This window comes from Euprymna scolopes, chromosome 16 (genome assembly GCF_053919585.1).
Source record: "Euprymna scolopes isolate OS-2025 chromosome 16, ASM5391958v1, whole genome shotgun sequence".
In the NCBI taxonomy this organism is placed as follows: Eukaryota; Metazoa; Mollusca; class Cephalopoda; order Sepiida; family Sepiolidae; genus Euprymna; species Euprymna scolopes.
In genome coordinates this window covers 72496399-72513979 of record NC_136497.1, presented here as the reverse complement: position 1 = coordinate 72513979, position 17581 = coordinate 72496399, and the positions used below count along the sequence as shown (strand labels likewise).

At 32.9% G+C, this 17581-nt stretch overlaps 1 protein-coding gene across 3 annotated transcripts in view; it reads left to right on the top strand.

Annotated features, from left to right (window-relative positions):
- LOC145296011 (uncharacterized) overlaps positions 1-17581 on the top strand; it is a 476859-nt gene that overhangs the window by 219230 nt on the left and 240048 nt on the right. For all 3 annotated transcript variants that reach the window (XM_080142030.1, XM_080142027.1, XM_080142028.1), the window contains exon 2: positions 1396-1642. The gene's annotated coding sequence lies outside the window, so the exon portion shown is untranslated. The remainder of the gene's footprint in view (positions 1-1395; positions 1643-17581) is intronic.

Below are 17581 nucleotides of genomic sequence, written 5' to 3'. Positions count from 1 at the left end.
TTTTTTTTTTTTTTATTAAAAGGAATGTGCTGTTTCGAGGTGGTTCAGGCCATCCATTCCATTTAAAACTATAAAATTAGTTAAACACGAATCTAATAAAACTTTACTTTAACTTTTACACCTAGATTCTACATACAAATAGCAATAACAGGATTACATTATTTGAGTCTTTCTACATGAAAATTAAATGGCCTAGAATGATTTAGTTTTGCAACTAATGTGGGAATACTGGAATCTATTTCTAATAAAGATTCAGTAGATGTCTGTCTGAAGCCGAAACTATACTATCACTTTTGTTAATCTATCTTCTGTTTATTATATGTATGACTAATATGTACTACATTTCCGTGCTTAATTCAACGAAGTAGTATCTGTTCTACCACCTTCCAATGCATTACCTCCTTTATTTAGAGGAGCCTCGTATAGTATCTTTTTGGAGATGATCCTCCAAAGCAGTGTTGTACATGTTCTTTTGTCATACCATTTGTTGCCAAGCTCGCTGGAAAAAAAAAACAAAAAAAACGGTTGGATCATTCTACTGCTCCAGTAGATATTTCACTGCTGATGCAATTCTGTACTTGTATAAGAGCCAAGTACGTCCTAGGATGAAGTACTGCTGCCACATCTGGGCAGGAGGTGCTCGAAGCACCTATTCTGCCTTGACATGGTTCAAAACAGACATTGCAATCTAGTAGACGATGCCCTTTCTTTTCTTTGCAACATCTTTCACATAGAAGAGACGTGGTGAGTCTGTCTCTGCTCTATCACTATTTTCATGGCAAATGTTCGACTGAGCTTCAATTTATAGTTCTTCCCCCCCCCCCACTCGCCAATCTTTCACAAAAAACACTCGTCTTTCCAAAATCACTATCAATTAATTCCCCAACTCTCTATCGCTGCCTAAACTTAAACAGGGATTTTTGAACTATCTGCCTGTGGAACTCTGTTCTGCTCGTCTGTTTTCAAACTGACTACCATATCATTGTCTTAAAGCCCAATGTAAACAAGTTTTCTACATTCTCATAAATAATCCGATTATACCAAATTACTTCTACAAATGATTATTATGCAACTGTCTCAATGATTACACTACATACATTAACTGTTATCCTCGAGTGGCCTCCTGGTCTTCATCTGTTGTAACCCCTTTATAAAAAAAAAATCCATCCAGACATTATCTCCTTTGAGGGAGCAGTATATTATATTTTCGTTCGTCATGATTCCAATATATAGATAAAAACCACACCCAAACCCAAAACATTTCGTTTCTTTTAATCCCAGAAACTTTATCAAAGTGAACAAATTATATTTCTTGATAAATTTATATAAGATAACTGTTTATGGCTCTATTCTCTGTCTCGTATTACCTATTTCTTTTTTTATTCTTTTTTGCAGGTGTGATATGTTTGCTCCCATTTTCTGACGGACAAGTTGTCAAACAAAAGTTGCGAAAGACAAAGGAGAAAAACAAAGATAGTAATTATACCACTAATAAACCGACAGGGTTAAACTGTATAACAGCTTCACTAAACGCGTTTAAAGTCTTCTCGCCGACCTCATTTAAAGCAGGATAATTACTCTACCAGTGGAAAATGCTATTTTTCATCACTTTCCAACTTCCTTTTCACTGAGCTTGTGACAGGTAAATATATATTCCTTTGTTTTATTTTTTGTTTTTTAATGCCTGTTTATCTATTAGCTTTTGATTTGCAGGGGGACCCTTTTCCTTACCAGCACCTCCCTCAATCCCTTGCTTAAGGAGGACGCAATTAGCCTAAAATATGTCATTCAGAATTAAATATGCAAGAGAGATTTTGATGCCATCTTATGCTGCGCTCTTGGAGTATTTTACTTCAAAAAAAAAAAAAATTCATCTTTTATGGGTTTTCAAAGTTTCCTTTCGGTTTCAGTGCCTTTTCATTTTAAAGGAGACGCCAGTTAAATTTTATTACTCCAAATTTGAAATGAGCAAACCTATTATTTAGATTATCCGCATTATCGTTCTCATCTTGAGTGTTGTTGTTGTTGTTGTTTTTTGCACCGTTTAGGTCGATATACAATTTGACCTTCTTCATTTATATGCTAGTGAACTCTAGAATCTTTGAACTCGGAAATTTACAGATTCCTGAGTTCGACAGGATGCACCTGAACATGATCGGAGGTTACATCAACCAAAACGTTGGGAAAATCACACTCCAGATGAGAACGGTCCTGGATATGACCTTAAACAATATCCGATGGCGAGGCCGCAAATTGCTGTCTTTGGGGAGTGTGGAGTCACCCTTTAATTGTCATTGCTCCCAGGTCCACTCTGACCCGGATTGGTAGTACCTGTTATGGTCCCAACTATGGGTTAAATAGAAACAGCTTTGGAAAAAAAAATATATATTCTATTAAAAATATTTTTCTTCAAAATAACTGGATTTGGCATTAAATAACCTGAAAAGGGTTGATATGCCGTAATACAAAAAACAATCAACCAAGATGTGAACAGTAGTCCGAACCACCCAAATAATACGAATTATCAATCCTCATCTTCAAAATTCAGCAACCTGAGTAAACCTTGTTCAAATGCCAACATCGACTGTTTATATTTTCTTTCAGTCTTCAGTACCTCCCCTATTTAAATTAGGGTTAATTAGCTTAATATTTAATATATCGGGCATGGAAATAAGCAATAAGCATAGTTATAGAAAGATAGTTTTTTTTTTTTTGTTTCTTTTTCAGATGGGATGTCTCTTTTCATTTAGCACCTTTCCTATTTTAAGGTGAATAGACTAGTATATAATGCTCTCAGGATTAAAAAGAGCAATCCGAGATCAAACTCCACCTTGGGCAATTTACATCCTTTTCACAGAGGATCCATTCTCAATTCTAATCTTCAAGCATATGCTTAAGCATTTTATTGATGCGTCAACTCTCTTGCTGGCCATCATCATTTATTTCTCTTTTTTGCATTTTCTTTCTCTCGCCTTTTATTTTTAAACCATCGTAGTCCTTTTTTCTATTCAGCACATCTATTATTAAGAAAAATTGGTCGACCAAACATTACTGTGAGGTTCTTCGTCAAACAATTAATGACAATTTACCGTTTTGTTTTTGTTTTCTTGCTTTCCTCTAATACTTTGTAATTTACTTCCTAATTTTGAATATTTAGTGGATCTTTTTCCCTGTCAACACCTCTCTTAAAGGTGATATGCCACACTGCTAGTGAGAATGGTCTCAGTACAAGAAAATGGATATTACACTAGTCCACTCTAAAAAATGGAAGAATTGCCTTGAAGGATGGTATGAAAGAGTAGTCTAACCATCCTCTGACTTAAGCATTGGAATCTATTACATATTGATCTCTAAAAATATAATTAACTGAATTGAGCATTAAAAGATGGTACAATAGTATAATTAATGAACGCAATACTATAGTTTCAGATCCAGATACCAAATTCTCATTAGTCTTAGGTTTAATGCTATTCAAAAAAAAAAAATATGCAAGTCACTTTCTGATGTCATTTCAGATACATAGTGCATTGTTAAATCGTGTCTTTTTTTTTTTTTTTTTTTTTTTTAAGAAATATCTATTTATCTTTCTTTATTATTTACAAGGTTTTGTTTCAGCTTCAGCACCTCCCCATTTTAGAGGAAATGTGAGCACTCTAAAGTTTTATCGCTTAAAGTTTTAAATAAGCAAACGTCGTTCCAATAATAGTTTATATTTTCTTTCAGATTTTTCCTTCTCTCTCGCACCACTCTTATTAAAAGAGGGTTGAATTGACCTAAACTATGTCATAATATGGCATAGTTTCGATCTGGCAACGCTGGGTACATACAGCTAGTATATATATATATATATATATATATATATATATATATATATAAGCCTGTTTTAGATGTGTGCTTCAGCTGGAGAGACATGAAATGCATAAAATTAAATATTAAGGTAAAAAGAAGTACCAAGAACTCGTTATCGGCTAATGTTTAAATTTTGGTATGTTCATTTAAATCCTTGTGGATAAAATTGCATGCTTCTCTCCTACCTTTTTATTTCAGAGAGGTTCTGAAGTATTAATTAAACACTTGAAAGAATAAAGGATTAACCAAAACCTTTTTTTTTTTCTTTAATATTCCAAGAAGAACTGATGGCAAGTTTAAAGCATCCAAAATAGCATGAAAATGTGGATGGCTTATTAAATACTGAATATATATATATAATAATGTGACGTCATCTGCTATGGTGTCACATACGACGTATGTAAACAAACAGATGGACAAGAATATGACTTTATTATAATATATATGTTGTTCACAGAAAAACTAGTTCACTGTATCACGGTTATTTAGGTATGCCAGACGAGCACAGTTCTCAAGTCGGGAATAAAACCTAGACATCTAGTTGAGAGTTCACAGCTCTAGTCACAAAGCTATGGCAGATGGTCATAAATAATATCTACCATGTCTATTAAGAACATTGACATAATAAATATGACACCTGTATATATATATATATATATATATATATGCTTTTTTTTCACCCCAAACAAGGCTCAGTGAAACTTTTACTATCTGGTACATAATTGCAGAGATACTGTTTAGGAAGTTGAGCAGCAAGATGTCTGCTTATATAACACTTGAACCTCTGCATGTCAATACAGTTGGAGATGCAGGAACCCGGAAGGGAATTTCAGAGTCTAGCAGTTCTGAGGAAGAAACTATTAAAGTAGAAGGCTTTCTCGCATCTGAGGATATCTGTGTAGAGGTGGGATTTTACTGTTTGTCTGGTTATTTGCGTCGAGGGAGGGGGGGGTTAAAGGGTTTGTAGTTCGTCGGAATATATACCATTAAAATACTTGTAAAACAGGCAGAGGGATGCAACATTTTGTCAGTGGGAGAGAATCTGAAGCTTAGCTGACAGTTTGGGACCTGTAAGGTTGGCGACTCTCTTTTGGACTCTGTCCGGGAGCGAGACTAATAGCAGATGCACCAGCCCAAATGTGACAACAGTTCTTCATACATGGGCGAAGAGTGGCCTTGTAGAGGTATATGATACTTTCAGGCGTAAGTAACTTTCTAGCATGGTAGAGAGAGCAGCCGCGGCAATGCCCTCGATGAATCTATTCCAGCTCATGTTCCCTGTGAATGTAAAGTTGAGGAGTTTGAACAAAGTACTATATAAACATTGTGCTTATTTTTTTATGTCAATGTTTTTGCTTCAGAGATCAGTAATGTTTTACTAATCTCTGACTATCCATCCATTGTATTGCAAAAACTATTCTTTATTATATATTGTTCTTTTCACTCGAGTCCCAACCTTGTATGTATTGTAACACTTATCAATAATACAACAAATATCGATCAAGATGTCAGGAAAAAGAAACCATTTATTTAAAGCTTCCTCTGACCTTCTGCTGCAAAAAAGAACATAAACCGTTGGAACATACTATTTTCCAAGAATGTGGCGAAAAATAAAAATTGGACCGATTAAAAAAAAAAAACAGCATGATGAAAGAAAATGAAAGTAAAAATGATTTTCTTGACTTTCTGATACAGAGAAGTATATACACTGAACGCTAGATTCACTGCTATCTTGCTTCAGAGATTAATGTCTTGCTAATTTTTGTTTATCTAGGCATTGTGCTCTTTGTTGCAAAATAAAAAAAACTTAAAAACTTTCTTTTATTCTACTATCGTATCACTTGTTCTTTATACTCGAGTAGCAACCTTCTAAATTATAAGTGTTTCCAAGGATACGGTAATCGATATAAATTTTAGAAGATGAAATAAATATTTGTAAATCATATTTTACAAATAAAATAAAATAAGCAAAACGGACAGACTTAAGACAGTTTCTATGATTAGTACAAGGGTACCAAAACGCCGGCCATTGTATGCTGGATAAAAATACCTCTTCTTGGTTGGGGGGGGGGCAGGGGGGATTTCAAAATTAAGTTATATTTTTTTTTCTCACAGAAACTCACTTGCATTTCTATTTCTATCTCTCATTCAAATATATTTCTGTTGTGAAATTACGTTGTGAAAAAAAAAAATGTCTTTCCTGTTGTTGAATTTCAAGTCTCTCTCCAGAAAATTTAAAGAAAAACTAAAATAGATAAATTTATAAATTAACATAAATAATTACTTTCGAAAAGATAAAATACAAAAACAAGGCATATTGCTCTTGAAATATAAGTGGATATTATGATAAAGATCATCTTTATCGTCGTTGGCAGAACTCTGATATGAGTATACATTTTGCTTATTAGAATTGAGCCAGCCCCAGCTGCAATGTATTTTAGGTGATCCACGAGGCACACCTTTGCATCACACATACTTCAGATGTCGACATTCGCTGTGGTATACGTGCTTGACATGTAGGTTCAGGAAGGTATCTTGCAGTAGGTTGCCGATACACCATTACCTGGACTACCAGACTACCACCTTGTGTCGCCTCCCTGCTAGGTGAGTTTATGCAGGGATGCATCTCCCCCCACTGAATTAAACGTGCCCTCAGATACCAACCTAGACATTTCCACGATTTGGCACTGTACATGCAGTGCCCCGCATTCCAAAATGGTCACCCATCTGTTACTAGCCAGGCTCATCATTGCTTAATTGAGGCGATTTGGCAAGAACCTGTGCTAACATGATTCTGGTGCATATCATCTTTATAGGGAGAGAATGAAATGGATCCTTGGATTGAAAGGTATTTGTTTACATTATATTTAAATTTCTGCATGGTCAGGGAAACTAAGAGCAGGTGGCCAGAATTCCAAACACAAACGATCCAAACAAAAGAAACTATTAGAGTAGAACATTTTCTAGCATTTAGAGGCGTTCTATGGATGTGGTGGGGTGGGAATTTGCTGCTAATCAATTAGATCAGCAGCATTTTTGTTGAGGAAGAATAAAAGTGCAATCAGAGCATATTCTGTGGAAGAACTTGTAAAATAAACAACAATGCAACAGTGCAGCAATATGAAACGAAAGTTGAGCTTCGCAGACGATACACTCTTTATGTGCACCTAGGAGAGGCAAGTTGTCGGTGCACTAGATCAGACGTGGCAACAGTACTCAGTGCAGACACGTATGTCGACATTGAAAAATAAATTGCAGATAAACAAATCTATTTTCGTCGTGGATCGTGAAAAAAAAATTTTTACCATGAGAACTCATTAGTTTTTCTTTGTTTTTGATTTTACTAATCTATATAGTTATTTAAATAAGATATTTTCAACCTCAAAGAAAAAGCCCGGAATAAATTTATCGATACTCATTTAGACTTGCTAATTAACTTTACACCATTTCAGTGTTAAAATAGTTGCCATTGCCTATTATTATTATTATTATTATTATTATTATTATTATTATTATTATTATTATTATTAGCAGCCTGGGTGCCCGGTGTTGCCCGGGTGTTTGGAGGTGTGTGTTGAGCAAAAAAAAAAAAAAAAAAAAAAAAAAATGGCAGTAGGCAGACAGGCTCGAACCCGTATCATGAAGGAGGAAGAAAAAATTAAAAAAACGTGACGTCTTTGCTGTTGCGTCCATCGCCAAACCGGAAATGACGAAGGTTTAAATTAAAGCTAGTCAATCGAAAAGACAGGATGACTTTCGAAAATAAGGGCAAAAAAAGCGACCCCTCCCTGTAGAAAAGTGCCAGATGAGATAATTAATGTTTTTAGCCAATTCTTTTATATTTGTCGTCTGAAAGGTCGAGCTTCAAAATTATATCTATCGTGTGAAAATCTGTCGCCTCTGTCGAAAGTTTTAGGCAAATATACAAACATACATACACACATTTAAACAGACAGGTGAGATTTATATTATAGACTATCTTCACAAGCGGGACTTATGGAAATTGCACAGCGGCATCTTTTAATATGTAATATATTACTGCTAGGTATTCTGTGAACGTTCAGCATGGAGACCCCGCTATATTATTGTAGCCCTTTTGTTAAACCAGTAAAAGTATTTATCTGAGTAATCTGGTTAATGTAGTGTCAGAATATATCTGGTTATTAGTTTATCTGGATATATTCTAGTTTTTATTTTAGTTTCATGTACAACAATAATTTGGAAACCGTGACACACGTACTTAAAGGTACTACAGTATAAATATATAGATTATTATTGCCAAGTTCATAGAATGTATGTTCCATAGAAACTATTGTCTACTAAGCATTAATACTCCTGCAAAAGGTATGAACCCATTTATTTTTACCCTCAACCAGCTATGCTTGAAATATTAGGATAAAATTGATTAAAGTTTGGAAAAGTTGGCTTTAAAAAATGCAAAAAAGAAAAACACCTTTTCTTCACACCAAAAAAGACATACTGTCAGATTTATAGAAGGAAACCGGAGTGGGGAATTGAGCAGCAAGATGTCACGTTGCGTTTAAATTTCTGCATTATTGGTATTTTAAGGAAACGGCAAATAGGGAATTCCACAACCAAGTAATCCAAAGAAAGAAAGAAGCTATCAGAGTAAAAAAAAATCATCTGGAATCTATAGATCTTCCAAAGTGAAGGGATGGAATTTTGCTGCTAGTCAGTATGGTCAGGGGTATTATTATTATTATTTTCTTTTTAATTTTTTTATTTTTTTATTTTTTATTTTATTTTTTTTTTTGCGTTTATGGGGATGCAAGTCTGTTCTTTCAAAATAAGACCTCTCCACTTAGATTACCAAGCTGGTATCGATTAAATACAAACTGCCATCAATAAACTATAAAAGCGTACACGAAAGTCATGGAAAATAAATTACCAATACATATGAGCAACAAAAAACACAATTTAACACTGTAAATTACATTTTACATGAATTTATTTAATTGTCAAACAATAAATTCTTGTAAATTATAATTTACAGGTTTTGTGTTCTTTTATGACAAGCTCTACTTCCTATCTTAATTGTATTGAGCTTTTTTATTTAGTTGGGATTACTATATAAATATTTGTATTCGTATTCACTTTAACTTTACAGAACCTTTTAGTTTGTAAACTTAATTTTTACTTCTTGAGATATATATATATATATATATATATATATATATATATATATATCTTATATGATTGTACATCTAAAAGCAAAAATAGGTTTCAGGCTCCAAAGTTCATGGTAGAATTGTCCACAAAGATCTATGACATAGTGGATAAAGTACTTTGTAAGTTACACTGATTTGGAGGTTTAAGGTTCAATCCTCAGTACATGTGACACTAAAAAATTTACAATTGCGAATTAGAAGTTTGATAAGTTACACCCACAGAAGATTGGAGGTTATATCAGCCGAAAAACTGAAAATAGCACTCAATAATCCAAACATATCAAGCAGAGGGACCTGGTGTATAAAATCAACAATAGGTTCTTTAATAAGACAGGGGCTCGTTTGAAATGTTTCTGTTTAGAGCGAGATTGAACCATGATATTTGACTTTGGCATATTAAACTTTAACTAAAGTCATTATATAAAAACTAATCACACAAAATCAACAGTAAGTTCTCTACAGTGCAATGTAGACTACAATGCATTGTGAAGGCATGTGAAGCTTCCTTCAAATGCACCATGGCCGGTTCTAATTACAAAAAGGAATCAATCGATTTAATTGAAAAATGATCAATTTTACTGATTTGAATGACATTAATAGTATTGGAAGTGTGAAATATTTGTTGGTCCCTCTTTAATCCCCGGAAACGTCAGGTCTCCCAGCTAGTAAACTTATATACGGGTAATATATATATATAATCAGCAGCAAACGAATGATGGTGTCAACCCATTCGTTTGTCTTTTTGAAAATGATGCCTGAATCTCAAACTCTGTTGGTTGCCAATAGTGTCAGCAAATTCTATAGTTTACATAGCAAGGTCAGAAGAACAATTGATTTTTACAATATCAATGGAGGTAGCCATATTTTTATCAATGCTGCAGTGTAGCAGATTACGATTAACGAGTGATCCTGGTTGGGTTCCTTAGAAAAAGAAGTATGGTGTTGAATCTCGGAACTTAAGATCACAAGGAAGCATTGCTGATGATGAAAGCTGTTATATTCTCACAAAAAGGTAACCATAGAGAAATGATTGATACAACACAACCAAACTAACAATTTCATACCAATGACAAACCAGTATTTATGTCATCATCATTGAGTATGAATCCAAAGACTCTATGATTGGCATTGGTTTCCCAGATATTTTTCTAGTCAGAATTCTTTCCAGACAGACATCAGGGATTACGGGAGGGATCATGTGAAGTTTGCCAACATCCTAAGTGAAAGTGATTGTTTTGTGGAACAAACTAGATTCGAACTTGTGATACCCAGGTCGTGAATTTGTATTGAAAATTTGTGTGAGACAACTAAAGTGATAATTATTGAAATGACTTTTTCATATATATATATATATATATATATATATATATATATATATTAATTATATGCTTTGATATTTTGTAGAAGCTAAATAAGAAAAGGGTAATGTTTCCCAGACAGGATGATTTCTTTTCACATGAATTCTGAACTTAAAAATAAAACAAGACTGGTGTAAAAATAAAAAAAAAGAAAAGAAAAAAAAGCCATTCCTCTCTTCTCGCCCACAATCAAAATCTGAAGAGGTTATCGGAAAGCTGAAACTCACACAAGCCCAAACGTGGCCACATTTTATTCAAATTATTATTTACAGAAAATATTTGGTCAGGAAATTTCAAACGAACGAATAAATATGAGTTATTGTCACCGGAGACAAGGTCAACATTGGAAAAATCGACATTTAACCTTGGATTTCTTTTCTTCTTTTGAAGACATTTTACTTTCTTTATTTTTCTTTTAAATTATACCTAACCTCTTTTCTATCTATTTATTTTTCTCAAATTCCAACAATCAGGAAATTTGTTCCTTGAAATTCCCCTAGAGTTGACTTTATTTTAGACATCCTCCAATGACATACACACACACAACACACACACACACAAATATAATATCTATATATATATATATATATATATATATATATATATAATCATAATTTAGGAATTTAAAATTTGTGATTTGAAAAAGTTAAATTTCAAATATAGAAATTTTATTGTATGCAATACAAAGAAAACAGTATAGTAAGGAAATATATTTTACTTTACTGTATTCTTTGTCTTGCATACAATAAAGTTTCTATATTTGAAATTTAACTTTTTCAAATCACAAATTTTAAATTCCTAAATTATGATTTATTTGCTCTATCTAGTATTTGAGCAATTTTATTTAGATGGGGTAGTCTTATATAAAATATTACATCCAATAATATTTTGTATGACCGATAATCACTGGATTTGCAAACCAGTAGATTTATTGTATTTCATTATTCTGAATAATGTGTATATATATATATATATATATATATGACTAGCGAGGGTACCCGGCGTTGCCCAGGTGTTTGAAGGTGTAAAAAAATTTTTTAAATGTGGTAGTAGGCAAGCAGGCTCGAACCCGTGGCACAAAGGCGGAAAACAAAGTCAAAGCAGACCTGACGATGTGACCGGAAGTGAAAGCAGACCTGATGATGTGACCGGAAGTGTAAAACGTTCAAATTTAACGTAGCCAATGAAAAAGATGACTTGCAGAAATGGCGTTGCTTTTAAACCTTTCAATATGGGAGAAATGGAGCTAGGCCAAAAAAGGGGCACACTGGCATAATCCAAATAAGTAGTAATTACCTCAGTATGAAGGGTTTCCCCTACATTGACCAAGGACCAAGTACAGAACAAATACTACCCTGCTGGAAGGCCAGGTGCTGGGCGTTGTGTTCGCTTTATTTATACAAAAAAGACAAAACAAACACTAAAAATTGAAGGAATTTTTTTTAACTTGATCAAAAAAAAAAGATAGACAATATCCGTTTGTGAATTGTAGATATCACGATCTAGGAAGTATAAGAAAACTTCTCCGGGAATCTAACCATGCGAAAAACCCAGACGCAAAAAGCTTTTCGTGGACATACACAAATGCGCACACCCATTTTGCCTTTATAGACGTGTATGTATATATATATATATATATATATATATATAGACTAGTGGGGGGTAACCCAGGGGGTGGGGTAACCCACGTTGTCTGTGTGTTTGGAGGTGTGTAAAAGAAGGGAAGAAAAAGTTATGGTAGGAATCCGAAGCCTTGACGCGAAGATGAAAAAGAAAGAGAAAAAAGAACTGGCATCTAACCACTCGGCCAGGACGGGAGAGTAACTGAAAAGCTTTTGAATTTAATGATGAAGAACTTACGTGGCAGGTGTGTGAATTTAATGAGGTCAAACATCACGCCACAGAGGGAATGAAATCCTACACTTTTGCTGCAAGGCAGTTTTTTTTTGGTTTTGTTTCCCCAAGATGTTGGGGGGGGAAGGAGAAACCAGCTCCCCCATAGAAAGGGGATTGTCCAAATGAATAGCAATTGTCTGATAGAAGAGGTTTCCCCCTGCATTGATCAAACCTCATTGCTTTCTGGACGTTCCCTGCACAAAAGCCCGGGAACAATGCCTTTACTTCAGATTAGTTTCGCTTTTATACGAAAAAGCTGAACGAACATGAGAGAAGCTGAAATAGCAAGAATTTTGTAAAAGGCTAGTTGATATGCCGTAAAACAAAAACCAATCAACCAACGTAAAAGTCGATGTAAATAAATCTAGACACGACGCATGTTCACAAATCGTAGATATTATAAGCTACACAGTATATAAAAAGTTCTAAGACATAGTAAGCCCCCTTCCCCGGAGAAGCCCAGCGAAAAAAGCTTTGGCTGGACATACAAAAACGCATGCACCGCTTTTGCTTTTTGAAGTTATAGAAGATTACACACATATATAATGTATATAATATATCACACATATATGCATATATATATGCAGAGTGTCCAAAAAGTCACTGAAGGGTTTTGAACTTAAATAGATTTTTTTTTTGAGTGACTTTTTGGTCACTTTGTATATGACGAGGCAATCAGATTAGATATACAAGGATCAATTTTTAGTGCGAAATAAGCCTCAGTTAGAGCTTCTCATAATTTTAAATGACGAGGTTCAATTTAAACTCCTCTTTACTTAAAATGACCAGGTTTGATTTGAACTGAACAGGCTCAATTTGAAGTCTTAATTTGAACTGACAATGTTCAGTTTGAGTTCCTCTTGATTTTAACATACAAGGTTCAATTTGAACTACTTCTGATTTGAAATGACTAGGTTTAATTTGAATAGACCAGGTACAATGTGAACTTCTGATTTAAAATGACCAGGTTGAGCAATTTTATCATTTTATTTGAAGAAACCAGACTCAATTCACTAAAACGATCTTTTCGTGTAAATTATCCAAGCTATATTAAAATTCCCTTAAATTTGAATGAATCGAGCTCAATTTAATTTAAATTACATATGAGCTTCCTTTAACTGGATGAGCCTAGCAGAGTTCAACTTGATCATATTTAAAGATTTACTAACCAAACTAAGCTTAATCTGAACTGCTTGATTATTTTATTATCTTATTAATTGCCCTGCTTATATAATTATTTGTCTCCCTTTCTCTCTTCCTCTCTTTCGATTGTTGCCTCAAACCAGGGTTTTATCATGAATTCATTCTTTTGAATAACTTATTTTATGAAAAACAAAATCATTTGTGCAAATCGATATAAATTTAGAATCACTTTTTTTCTTTATTTTTTTCCTTTCTTTTTGCACGTTGGTGAGAATGGTATTGTCTCTGTGGCTAGCTTTGATGGGAATGCAGTCACCATTTGTTGTCCACAGTCCATTACTAAAATATATATATATATACATTTCACACACTTAGAAAACATGTTTTTTTTTTGTTTTTTTTTATTAATTTGTAAATTTGTTGTAGTATTGTGTGGAATCTACTTGCAAAATCGTTCATATATGAATCGCATAAGGATGACATTAGTCAGAATGTGTACGAGAAAAGGTATCTAGTCTATCTATATAATTATAAAACTCGGATCAGCTTGCTTGGTCGTTTAAACCGTCCATTCGGTTTGTGACTTCCGGTTTCAAAAAATTCGTCTGCTTACCTATTCCATGGCCGTCTAGTCTTAAGTCTGATATCAAAAGCTACTACTGCTATTAAAAGCATACACAAGGTCAACCATATTTTTTTGTTTTAACTTTTTTGGACGTGTTTTCCTTACAAATAAATGTAATTTAACCTTGTTGAGTCAAAGAAAAAAAGCCGATTTAAATATAAATATACAATATATAACTATAATCATATTTGTAACCATATTTACTCCTTTCAATAGTGCTTCTGTGGATTCTGACGATTTATTTTTATTTTTTGATTTTTTTCAGGCTTTAAGAATATTTATTCTTTAAAGAGGGGAGAGGAAGAGACTTTGTTTTAGTAGGGCTTTTAGTAGTGATTGAAGTAGTGCTTTAGAGGCTTCATGAGTTTTATTTTTTTACTCATTACTTAAAAAAAATGATGCACAAAATAATAAGACAATAAAAGACACAATCTCAAAATTTATTTTTTTTTATTTTGAGCTTTTTTCATCTTACCCTTTAAGACTTTGTTTTAGTAGTGCTTTTAACTATTCAGCCAATTTTGTGTCTAAACATTTGAAATTTTACATAAAGGGTATTCAGACATGCAGCAAGCTTTTTAATTAGTTTTGAGGTGAAAATTTGGCTGCCAACGAGTCAGAGTTGAAAGAAGTGACCTTTGCAGACTACTAAACTCCTCCGCCAATTTTGGTTCGAAACACTTGAAATTTTAGATGTAGGTTACCTGGATATGAGTCAAACATTTTAATATATGCATGTGCACATAGTTATGAACCGTACATAAGGCCCAAGCAAAGCTGGGCTGAACTGCTAGTCTATATATAAACATCAAGTATTAGCCCTAAGAATTGGTCCTTTAATTTCTGAACTTCGCTTGAAGTACAATAAAACAAATACATACATATATTTTGATGGCAACCTTCTGTCTAATAAGACGATGATATTCTGCATCTAGTCTGGTGCACTGCAGCATCTGCTGTGGTTATACAGTTCAAAACTGGATTTGGTTCTCCTGAGTAAGTGATAAGGAGAGCTAGGTTTGCGCAGTTACCAGGGTCCCTCTTTCGGCTCTGCAAAGTTTGACGGAAAGGCAAGACAATATTATCAGAGCCAGTGCAGCTGCAAGAGTTGCCAGAAAGGTGTTGCAGAGCTTCATCATCCGCTTATCGAGACTCCAAACCGGATTTTTTTTTTGGTATACTCCCTTGACCTTTGCCTTTCCCAAGGCATCCACCAGGCAGTGGATCTATTTGCTCAAATGTGGGGAAAATTTGAAAATATTTCCAATTTTGACATATATATATTAAAAACTTTTAAGAACACCAAAACAAATAAAATTAAAAAAATAAATATTTATTTACCTTTTAAAGAAAAGGTAAATAATTTTTTTTTTCTTTAAAAAAAAAAAATCGTTTTGGCTTAAAAAAAAAAAAAATATTCATTCATAGCGATACTTTAAAAAATCTGCCATCCTATTTCTTATACATGTGCGTGTGTTGTGTATCTGTAATTGAAGAGCTTTGAAATATGAATGCTAAGTTCATTTTTCCCATTTTTATATATTTTATTGCTTAAAACATGAATGTACATATATGTATGGATTTATTGTAAGTATATATTATAGATATATGTAAATATATAATTGATTTTTTTTCCATTATTAGGATGGCATAGCTATAGAAGTAATTATTATTTAATGGTTTAGTCAGCTGATGTCAATTTAATGTTTCGTAAGATACTGGGTTTATTTATTTTTTTATATATTTTTTCTTTGAAAAACTTTACAATTAAACCCTATTTCTTCCCAAAAGTTTCGACCTCCTTATTTCTTTACTCCCTCCCTCTCATCTCGGCCATTTACTATTTTCAACTGACTGCTTCCATTTTATACCCAAGTAAAAAAAAAAAAAAAAAAAAAAAAAAATTTGTTTTTGTTTTTCTTTAGTTTTTATCTTTATTTTTGTTATCTCAAGAAACAAAAAAGCTTCTTTTTTTTTTTTTCAATACAAAGGAAATTGTTTGGATTCAAACTTTTTCTCAGGATAATTGAGATATTAAAAGTACAGGGTGAACAAAAAATAGTTTTGCTCAGAACAAACTGCTTGATTGTCAACATATGAGTCAGAATTTACCTTGAATATTAATAAATCTATGCTGGATTTTCTAAACTTATTTGCTACATCGATATTTGATTCTAATTGACCATTTTGTCTTTTTTATCCTTTCAATATTTATTTTTTATTATTTATTTTTTTTTTTTAATTTTAATACCAAAATATTTTAGGGTTCAGTTTGTTTGAAAAAAATAATTCTGGTTAAAAAGGTTTTTACAATCCTTACAATTTTAAATATTGAATTACATAGTACAAGGGAGATAAATCTTTGCAGTTTAAAAAATGACATCACCCTTGTATATTGTATTCATCTAGGAACAGTTTATCTGTATTTTATCTATATTAATAACAGTTGCTGACTATTTTGCATGTTTTTATGCGTATGTGCATTTCTTGTGTATACATTACTTATGCATTATTTTTATTTACTTTATCTTTTTTTTTTTACATTTAATCTAAATTCATTTTAATATATACAGTTCATGGATCATCGGCTTACAGTAGGTACAGCTAATATATTAATATATAAATTTTGTGTGTGGTTACAAGCCAATAAAATTAAAACACAATTCTCATTGGATCATTGAAGTTAAGCAACATTCAGCTTGGTCAGTGAACAATGGAAGACCACAGATATAGATATAATAATTTTGACTACCTGGACCTGTGGAAATTCCACAAGGGTATATATACATTCATATGTAATATACTGATGTTGGCATTCTGTAAATGTTCAGTGTAAATGGAGATGCTCTGATATTATTGTAGTTTTTTTGTTAAAACTGCAAAAGTATTTATCTCAGCTAGCAGGAACGTCCGACAAAGCACAGTCATAAAGTATGCTTAAATATGATATTTTAATTCTTGCAGATTTCGTATACATTATTATAGAGTTAATGTTCTATCGACTTTTATATAATATGAAGAAACGTTGGTAACTCAAAGACTACTTGCATGATCAGACTTAAATTTTGCGTGTTTGCTATCGTTAACAAAGGCTATCTGTGCTTCAGATTTGAACAAAAAACTCCAAAGTTGAAATTTTGTTAACATTTTTTGCCTTGACCGAAGTTTTCATATAAAATGCAGGACTTAATCGGCTACAATATGGGGCTAGTAGTGAGTTTCTATAATGAACATAATCGATTTTATCATTTATAGTTTGACATCCACATTTTCCATGAGATTGACCTTTAAGCTAGATGTCTAAAAAAAAAAATTGAATCCTATCTATGATATTTGGACCAACTTTGATAATGATTGGTCAAGCGATGTTAATACAAGGCTATACATAAAAAAAAACTGGATCGAGATCCACCATAGCAGATGTAACAAAATTAATGCTGCAGTCAGCTGCTGCTCCATCTGGCATTTACTTGATTATATACTGAATTATCTCTTTTAATGTATCAAGTAAACGAATAGCT